The following is a 9,912-nucleotide window of genomic DNA, read 5'->3' as shown; positions in this document are numbered from 1 at the left end:
GAGATAGAAGTCGTGGCATCTTTGTCGGTCGCCTATCATGAGGTGATGGTGGAGAAGAGGCTCAATGATGTGACGGGATAGGTGATGGCTCTCGTTGTAGAGGTGTATAGTCGGGTCGATCAGGTGATGGCTCTGGGTGAGGTGATGGCTCTCGAAGTGGAGGAAGTGGAGGCTGCTCATCATTCGTGCCATCAAAAAAACGCTGACTAGCTTGCCACCAATCAGTGGAAAGCTCAGCCTCCGTGGGTGTCAGTCTCTATAATAGAGTGTTGGCCTCCTAAAAATATAAAAACTCAAACAAAGTTAAACGTCTACTATTAATAACTTGTTTTATATATAGTATTGTGTTAACTTACATTATTTATTGTCGCATATGGTATTAAGTCTTCCCAATCCAACAGACGTTTCCTCTTCCAGGAAATAGCCCTAGGAATATCATTTGAAGTTTTTAATGCATATGTCCGCATGCTGGGGAAAGCCTCGAATATCCAAATCTACAAACAATATAATAACAAACATTAGTAATTGTTAAATAATTAATTATAAATTTTGAAAACATTATATAGAAATTCTTACCTTAAAGGCCCAAACAAAGCCTGACAAAGTGTTTTTCGACCCATCGCCATGCAAACTTTTGCGGTCATCAAAGGCAGACGACAACTTAGTCCAGGTAGCTTTCCATATATACGAACCCCACGGAAACAGATTCCATGCATTTAGGTCCTCTACCAATAATATTAGCTCCTGAGGAATAGGTTGTCTGGCCTCCCTGCCTAAAAAGTCGGCATACAAAAGTACTAGAAGGCATACTCGGACAACATCGGCGTCATTCATCCGAGTAAAACCATCTTTCTTATTAAACAATTTCTTCAGATCGTCGACGTGTAAGTTCGGCTTCTCTATTGACTCATTAGGAAAAACCCGGGATAACCATGATGGGCGGGTGATATGACGAGTGTACCGGCCTACATCATCGTGTCCGAATCGTAGACCAGTGATTAACCAGAACTCCTTCCGCCCAAAACAAGTATACGCCGGTGGAAAATGAAACCATATCTCTTCCTCACCACGTTGTATATTATAGGGTAGATCACTAGTCATGGTCTGAAGCCACAAATGGGTCAAATTAGCATCTCCACCCGGATGTTGTACTCTCAGCCATGGCCCGAAGCAGGTTTCCTCAAATAATTTTCTTTGTGCAGGTGAAAGCTTCGAAGCAATTGTAGTGGCTAGGCTAACTTTATTCCTTAATGTCAATGAAGCTGAAAAAAATTTCTACAAAAACAATAAACATACCAAGTTAGATATACCAAAAACAATAAACATAAAGAGTAGTGGTTTATTCTTGAAACTAAAATTTACAACACTGTTTTGTCTTTTGGTTGAAATGAAAATCGCAACGAGAGAATGACTATCGCAACGCGGAAATGACTATCGCAACGAGAGAATCGCAACGTGAAATGAAAATCGCAACGAGAGAATCGCAACGCGATATGAAAATCGCAACGAGAGAATCGCAACGCGAAATGAAAATCGCAATGTGATTTTGGTTTCGCGTTGCGATTTTCATTTCGCGTTGCGATTTTCATTTCTCTCGTTGCGATAGTCATTTTCGTGTTACGATTTTCATTTTCATGTTGCGATTTTAAGTTTAGAAACTATTCTTCTTCTGCAAATTGAAACTTTAATGGATTGCATTACATCAACCAAAAGACAAAACAAAGACAAATACTAACTTCACAGGGTTAAAGACTAAACAGTTTAGCAACATTGGCAACAATCGAATGAATTTAATAAGAAATCTAAGTGAAATGGTTAATCTATTATTGAAATTACTAGTAAACTTATCATCAATTTCAATATGAAAAAACTAAAATAATGCAAAAAAATCAAAATAAAAATAATTAAAAAAACTAACCTTCGGAGGTTGATTTTCCATTTCTGAATGATTGTGAGGGATTTCTGACCGTGAATGGTTGTGAGGGATTTCGCCGGAGATGGGGACGGATTTTGCCGTAGAGAGTGAGAGATGGAGATGGGACTGAGTTGTGATTTTAGGTTTTAGGTTATGAGTTGCGATTACGGGATATACTGTGGACGGTTCAGTGTTCCGATAATTAATATTTGTGTTTGGAATTTGAAAATAAAATACGTGTAGCGATTCTAATGGCGCTTTAAAAATCGCGTTGCGATTTTACGTATTGTCGTTGCGATTTATGGATACGCATTGTGATTTATGTATTCTCGTTGCGATTTACAGATACGCGTTGCGATTTACGTATTCTCGTTGCGATTTACGGATACGCGTTGCGATTTTACGTATTGTCGTTGCGATTTACGGATACGCGTTGCGATTTTACGGATACTCGTTGCGATAGTCAGAATCGCGTTGCGATTTATATGTTCGCGTTGCGATTTTCATATTCGCGTTGCGATTCTGGAAAATCGCAATGCTAATTTGTACTATCGCATTGCGATTCTTCATAATCGCGTTGCGATTCTGGGAACTGATTTGCGATTTTGGAGATCGCGTTGCGATTTTTATTTCGCATTGCGATTTTGTTGGTCATTTTGGTAAATCCAAAAAAAGTTGGTTAAAATCGTATATTATAAGCATTTTTTGGTCACTAAGATTATTTTCTCTTATTATTATTATTATTATCATTTTTGTTTCGACTTTGGAGCTCAAACGAAAAAAGGAAGCTGGAAAGAGCTCTAAGAAGTAAGAAAGTCTGCCTCTCGCTCTCCTTCATTCCTTATTTTTTTTATCTCTCTATTCATATCCCTAATTACCAGATTTAAATTCTTTTAGTGTTTAAAAAAAGCCAGATTTAAATTCTTTTAGTGTTTAAAAAAAGAAGGAAAAAAAGAATTACTGAATCTAGTTTAAAGGATCTTAGCTTCCAAATCGAATCGGAAGTCATTTCGTTTATTTTTCTGTTGACGCCTCCAAGTTGAAGTTGCTGGTAATAACCTAATTCAAAATATAGAACTCTTGATCTTTCATTTGTATTTGCGTTTCGAAGGGTTCAGTTTTGCCCTAATCTTATCGATTCCTAAAAATTTCTTTGACTTCTTAAAAGTCCACGATTCGATTTCTTTTTTTCCACATATTTATTTCATTTTGGAAGACTTTTGTTTGCCTGTTTGTTTGTGGGGATTTTGAACTTAATATTCTTTTTTTATTCGAAATCTTTTTTTTTAAATGGAGCTCAAAGAAACTTTATTCCTTAGTTAATATAACCTCCCATTTTGATGTGTCCTTGTTTTTTGTAATTCGATGTCACTCCGCACTTGAATTTATCTTGTGTGTGTTTGCGCATGTAATTAATCTGGTGCCGGAAAGTGAATTTAATTGAAAAGCTTATGCTGTAAATTGTGAAATTAAGAGATTCAATGTTCAGTGCTATTTTTCTTTTGGATACTTGACATTTTGTTATAATTGAGTTTTATTCTTGATAATTGATAACGCTACATGTCAGGTTAATCACTTTTGATGGAAAAGTAGATATGGAGGAAGATATACTGATGGATAGTTTCACCAGTTTGGGTTTATCTTGGAATAGCTTTTTTATGGACTTTTTATCTTGTTCTGGTTGGTTGTAAGACGGAAGCTTTTGTGCAAAGTGAAGAAAACGATTGATAGTAGCATGAGATAGTAGTAGAACCCTAAATGAAGCACACTGATGTAAAACATAATCTAAAAGGAGTTTCAATTGCATAAGAGAAAAAATTACCGGTAGAGAATAATACCTACATTCAGCTTAATTCTGCATTTTAAAAATGTCATTGATGAGATGTATTGCTGTAGCTTGGCCTTTGAGCAATGCCACAGCCTTGAACATTGGTATATTCATTTTGTTGTTTGTGCCACCTGTTGATGATTGTGATTCTCATCTTTGTTATAGATTCCAGTTCTTGAAGTGTCAGCTTAGCGAGGATGATGAAATTGGAGTGATTACTGTTAAAAAAACTGATTGTGAACTAACTGCCTGGAATTATAATGCAGTTCTAGAATCATCTATGCTACAACCATAACTAACTGCAACATTTCTCATTATTAGGCTGTTGAATGCTAACTACTTGATCAACAGAATCTTATTTTTAGTGATGTCTGTCTGCTATTTCTAAAGCTTATCTAATATTGTGAAAGATTTCATTTTTTCTTGGGATTCTGTTTTTTCCTTTTATTTTACTTGTTAGCCCAAATTTCATTTTCTGTTGAATTGTATTCTCTGTGTTTTAACCAGTGATGATGTTATGTTTTGTACTTTTAATCATTCAGTTTCTGCCTTCTCAAAGGTGAAGTGGCTTGGAATTAGTTTTGGGCATTAGAGATTTAAATATGCTGAAGGAGAGAAGAGAACGTTCCCTTTCTTCTGATAGGTGTAGGAGATCCCCCTTCTGTAATCAATCATCACCCAAATTCCCTTCAGAAACTGAGGGAAATCTAAACGAATGGGAAGATGCCAGGTGCCCTGTCTGCATGGAGCATCCTCACAATGCAATTCTCCTCGTATGTTCTTCCCATGAATAGGGTTGTCATCCATACATGTGTGATACAAGTTATCGCCACTCTAACTGTTTTGATTAGTTTCGCAAGTCATTTTCAGATGCTGCTGCTACAGCACCACAAGATCCTCAACAAGAAGGAGCTCAGCTTGTAACCACAGACGCAGCTGCAACTTCAGAATCAACTGTCTCTGAGTTGCAGGAAGAGATTACTGAGGAAGGCCCCTCCACCCCATCTACTGTCTCATGTGAGAAGCAAGTTCTCTCCAAAGTAGTGTGCCCTCTATGTCGTGGTGAGGTAAAATATTGGGTTGTTGTAGAGCCCGCTCGGCATTTCATGAATGCCAAATTTAGAAGTTGTTCCTCTGAAACATGTAATTTTACCGTTCCTATAAAGACCTGAGGAAGCATCCAAGGCTTGAGCTCCCTACTGTGCGACAATCAGAGGCTGATCTGAGTGACAGTGGAATTGGAGGAGGTTGGAGCATCAAAGAGACCTTGGAGACTTGCTCCGCACACTGCAATCTTCATTTGGGGAGGATAGGGCCGATGACAGCATATTATGGTTGATGATGGAAGTTGGCTCACTGTATTTTTCTTATTCGAGTGTTCCAGCCAGGGTCTAGTCCTAGGAGCAGCAGTTGGTCTGGCACCTCGGGGGTAAGAGCTCAACTGAAAATTAGGAGGAGATCAGCCAGACATTGGGGAGAAAGCTATGATGGGGAAACTGGACCTACCAGAGACGAGGATGAGTCTTCAGATAGTGGATCATTTCCTTGTAGGCTCCATGTAAGGCGACGGACTTCTCCCGGTAATCATCCATGACTGTGATTGTATCTTTATTGTGCTCAGTTTCTTCTTTGCATGTGAGAGTTTTAATCGTAAGTGGCATGCCATATTAATCTATGTCATTTACTTGTTTACTTTAGTTTCTTTCTTGGTATAGCTAATAGATATCTGGACTAACTCCGTTTCTGATGTTTTAGGTTGGACAAGGAGAGGAATACATATAGTCCATTTCTCGAGTGTCACTGTATCTGTTGCACACAGGGTACAACACAGATGGTCCCAAGTCGTTTGCTGTTTTATCAAATGAGTGAACAAAAAAGGCTTCTGGGAACTTGAAACTTAAGAGAAAATTTTATAGAATAGTAATAAGACCAGCGCTGTTGTATGGATCAGAATGTTGGGCAACCAAGAAGGATTATGTAAGGAGGATAGAGGCCGCAGAAATGAGAATGCTTCGATGGACATGTGGTAGGACTCTGTGGGATATGACAACAAACTCTGCTATTAGGATGTCCTTGAGGGTGGTGCCTGTTTCCGAAAAATTGAGGGAGGGAAGACTATGGTGGTTTAGGCATGTCCTTAGGCGATTATCGTCGGATGCGGTCAGGAGGGTAGAGTCGATTACAGTCGACGGTGCCAGAAGGAGAAGACGACCAAGGCGGAGGTGGGAAGACTTCTTGAGATTTGATTTGATAGATTTAGCCCTTACCGAGGACATGACCTCTGATAGGAAAGTATGGAGACTTAAGACTAGGGTAGTCGAGTAGTGTGGGTCACATCTCTAGGGTGTATCATCTCTGTCTTCTTTTAATGCCTTTGTAGTAATTTTCATGACTTCTACTTTTTATACGTTTCTGTTATTGGTATTTATGAAGGCTTAGAACTGTGATTGTTATCGTTGACTTCTGTGTAACATTCTCTTCACTTTTAAATTTAGTCGGGTCTTACGTTTCTATCTATATGCAGAGATTTTTTCGCAGGGATTTATTTGCAGGGATTAATGCCCATTACAAACGCGCATATGATATTAATGATATTAATGACTGCATATGAATACTGTTCAACTATGTATTTATATTTATTTATACATGCATTGCATTTTATCTATATTTTTAATTTCTTGACTACCGGATGTCTTCCACGGAAGTTATTCTTAACCTGGCGTTGGGGGCAGCCTACTACCCTACCTCCCCTTACCCCATTGCATATGGGAATTGGGTTTTGTTGTTGTTGTTGTTAATATTGTGTTATGGCCGCAATAATTTGAAAGGTTTACTTTTCTCACTGTTGAGGGATATTTGTTTCTGGTTACTTTGGAGAATTGTGATGATGTTCAGACCTATTTATTCCTAGGGCTGTAAAAAGCTTACTTGACCTGCAAAATTGATTGAAATCGACTCGAATTAAAATTGTTTTTGACTTGCACTGTGGTGATCCGAAACTGATTCGAGTTGGAACTAGTGTTGACTTGAACCGATTTGGACCTGGAAATTGTGGATCCGAACATGACTTGCATACGACTTGAGAATGATCTGAACTCGAATTGAACCGAAAATATGATATCCGAACTACATCCGACTGATATAAATCCGAACTCGAGATTGACCTGGTAAATAACTGGTATTATTCGACCTGTTTTCAACCTGGTATGTTTTTAACCTGACCTGTAAATGATCCGACTTGTTAATGATATGATCTGATATTTACCTGACTTATATATTATCATGGACGAAATTATAAGATTTTAAAAAAATTATGAGTTTTTTAGTTTATGTTGTAATTAAAAAATTAATATGATTACATTTTAAATGTTATAATAAAATATTTATTATGATAATTAAATTAATAAATAAACCTATTATATAAAATTATTTAATAAAATTAATAAAATTATTTAAATGTAAATTAGATAAAACATGATTAATAATGTAAAGGAAAATATTAATAATGAAAGTATTTATTATGTAATATATATTAACGTTTTACATTATTAATATAAATAATTTTGGCAATACGTTAATTTACATAGGCTCAATACATAATCTCACTCTTTTATTACAAATATATATGTATTAGTGTTAGTCCATTTATATTATGGTTTATGGTTTAGTGTTTTGTTTTATGGTTTAAAGTTTAGGGTTTTTATATATTATATATTTTATTACATTATATAGTTTATGCATAGTGTTTCTATAAATTATATAAGTAATTAATTTTATATAGTTTATATATATATATACTATACATATATATAGTTTATATATACTATACATGGTTTATACATACATATTATATAAAATTATTTAATAAAATTAATAAAATTATTTAAATGTAAATTATATAAAACATGATTAATTAGTTGTTAAATAATTAGTATGTCACATTGCATGTTATATGGTTCATAAATAATAGTACATGTCATAATAATTTCATTTGCATAATTAGTATTTTAGTTGCATGTTAGGTTAATTCACATTAATAGCTCATTTATTTTGATGTTATGAATAAGTAATAATAAAACCCAAAAATAAGTCTATTTGTAATAGTGCTAGTTCATTAACATTAGTTTACATAGGCCCAATACATAAGCTCACTCTTTTATTACAAATATATATGCATTAGTGTTAGTCCATTTCAAAAAATGAATGATGAAACTAATTTTTTTAAAAGAAAATTTGAATGACCAAAATAAAAACACATGAAAAGTTGGTGACTAAAAGAATAGTTTTAACTCCCAGATGACTGTCTTCTTTTGCCGCCACAAATCGAAAACAAACGAAATCGAAAAAAAACGAAATCAAAAACAAAAGATTTGCCCAGTTCCCGGCTTCTCTTCCCACCAACTTCAAAACCCTCTCATTTTTCAATTCAAATCTGAAATGAAATACCCTTTTAAATTCTAAAACCAAAACCCAATATTTAATTCTTACTCCAAAAAACCTAAAGAAAAAATTAATATGATTACTTTTTAAATGTAATTAAAAAATATGATTACTTTTTAAATGTAATTAAAAAATATGATTACTTTTTAAATGTAATTAAAAAATATGATAACTTTTTAAATGTAATTAAAAAATATGATTACTTTTTAAATGTAATTAAAAATGATTACTTTTTAAATGTAATTAAAAATATGATTATTTTTAAATGTTATTATAAAATATTTATTATGATAATTAAATTAATAAATAGACCTATTATATAAAATTATTTAATAAACTTATTTAAATGTAAATTAGATAAAACATTATTAATAATGCAAAGGAAAATTAATATAGTTTAATTTAAATAAATTATATAGTTTAATTTATATAAAGAAAAAATAATATTAATAATGAAAGTATTTATTATGTAATATATATTAACGTTTTACATTATTAATATAAATAATTTTGGCAAAACATTAGTTTACATAGGCCAATACATAAACCTACTCTTTTATTACAAATATATATGCATTAGTGCTAGTCCATTTATATTAGGGTTATGGTTTAGGGATTAGTGTTTTTAGTTTAAAGTTTAGGGTTTCTATAAAACTATATACTTTATTACTTTTATATAGTTTATGCATAGTGCTTTTATAAACTATATAAGTAATTTACTTTACATAGTTTATATATACTATACATGGTTTATACTATATGTACTATAAGTTGCACATATAGTTTAGGGTTTAGGGTTGAAATTTAGGGAATTTAGGGTTTAGGGTTTTTATAAACTATATAATTCATTACTTTATATAGTTTATGCATAGTGTTTCTATAATATATATATATATATATATATATATATATATATATATATATATATATATAAAATATAGATTACTTATATTAGTTATACATACATATATTATATTAATATAAATTATAATTTATAAATTATATATTTTATATACATACATACATACATACATACATACACACACACACACACACATATATATATAAATTAAAAGTAATTAGAATGTATACATGATTAAATTGCATCGAATTGAAAATTTAAGAAGATATTTACAATTAAACATGACTAAAATGAAAGAAATCAAAAATCAAATACAAGTGGAAAAATGATGATTGTTGGAGGAGCATGCGCCTAATTAACCCAAAATATCTTTCCAAATAAAATCTCAATTCTCAATTTCCCTCCAAAATTTTTTATTCCCTCTAAATTTTCCAATTTCCCTCTAAATGGTCAATTTCCCTATATTCTCAAAATTTCTCAATTTCCCTATAAATTCCTAAATAAAATCAAAAAAATTCACACAAAAAAATCTTTATTTTAAAAAGTTTTCTCCCACTACTAACTTTGAATAATATTGTTGAAAACATTTTGATATTTCGATATAACAAATTAAGTTAAATGAATTTTAAGATTTTCCAAAAGATTTTCTAAGTATATTCGATATAATTATTCGAATATCAAAATATTACTCCAAATCTTTCAAATGTCATTTTTAATCCTTAATCAAGTGTAAAATTAAGTTTTAATCTTAAAATAATTTCAAAATAATTTTACAAAGTATTTCGAACCATTTCAAAGCCAAAAATTACAGATTACTCAGAGGGAATCGATTCCCCCCCAATAGGGTACCGATTTCCCCTGAATGGT

At 32.8% G+C, this 9,912-nt stretch overlaps 1 long non-coding RNA gene across 1 annotated transcript; it reads left to right on the top strand.

Annotated features, from left to right (window-relative positions):
- The first annotated feature begins 2,862 nt into the window (after positions 1–2,862).
- On the top strand, positions 2,863–5,593 carry LOC120176904. Its single transcript, XR_005521360.1, has 3 exons — positions 2,863–2,966; positions 4,286–5,393; positions 5,499–5,593. It is a non-coding gene; the product is annotated as an uncharacterized LOC120176904 (long non-coding RNA).
- The last annotated feature ends 4,319 nt before the right edge of the window (positions 5,594–9,912 follow it).

The sequence above is a fragment of the Hibiscus syriacus genome, unplaced genomic scaffold (assembly GCF_006381635.1).
Source record: "Hibiscus syriacus cultivar Baekdansim isolate YM2019G1 unplaced genomic scaffold, ASM638163v2 tig00003403_pilon, whole genome shotgun sequence".
NCBI classification, from domain to species: domain Eukaryota; kingdom Viridiplantae; phylum Streptophyta; class Magnoliopsida; order Malvales; family Malvaceae; genus Hibiscus; species Hibiscus syriacus.
The sequence above is the reverse complement of the archived record's forward strand: the minus strand, read 5'-3'. Positions and strand labels throughout refer to the sequence as shown.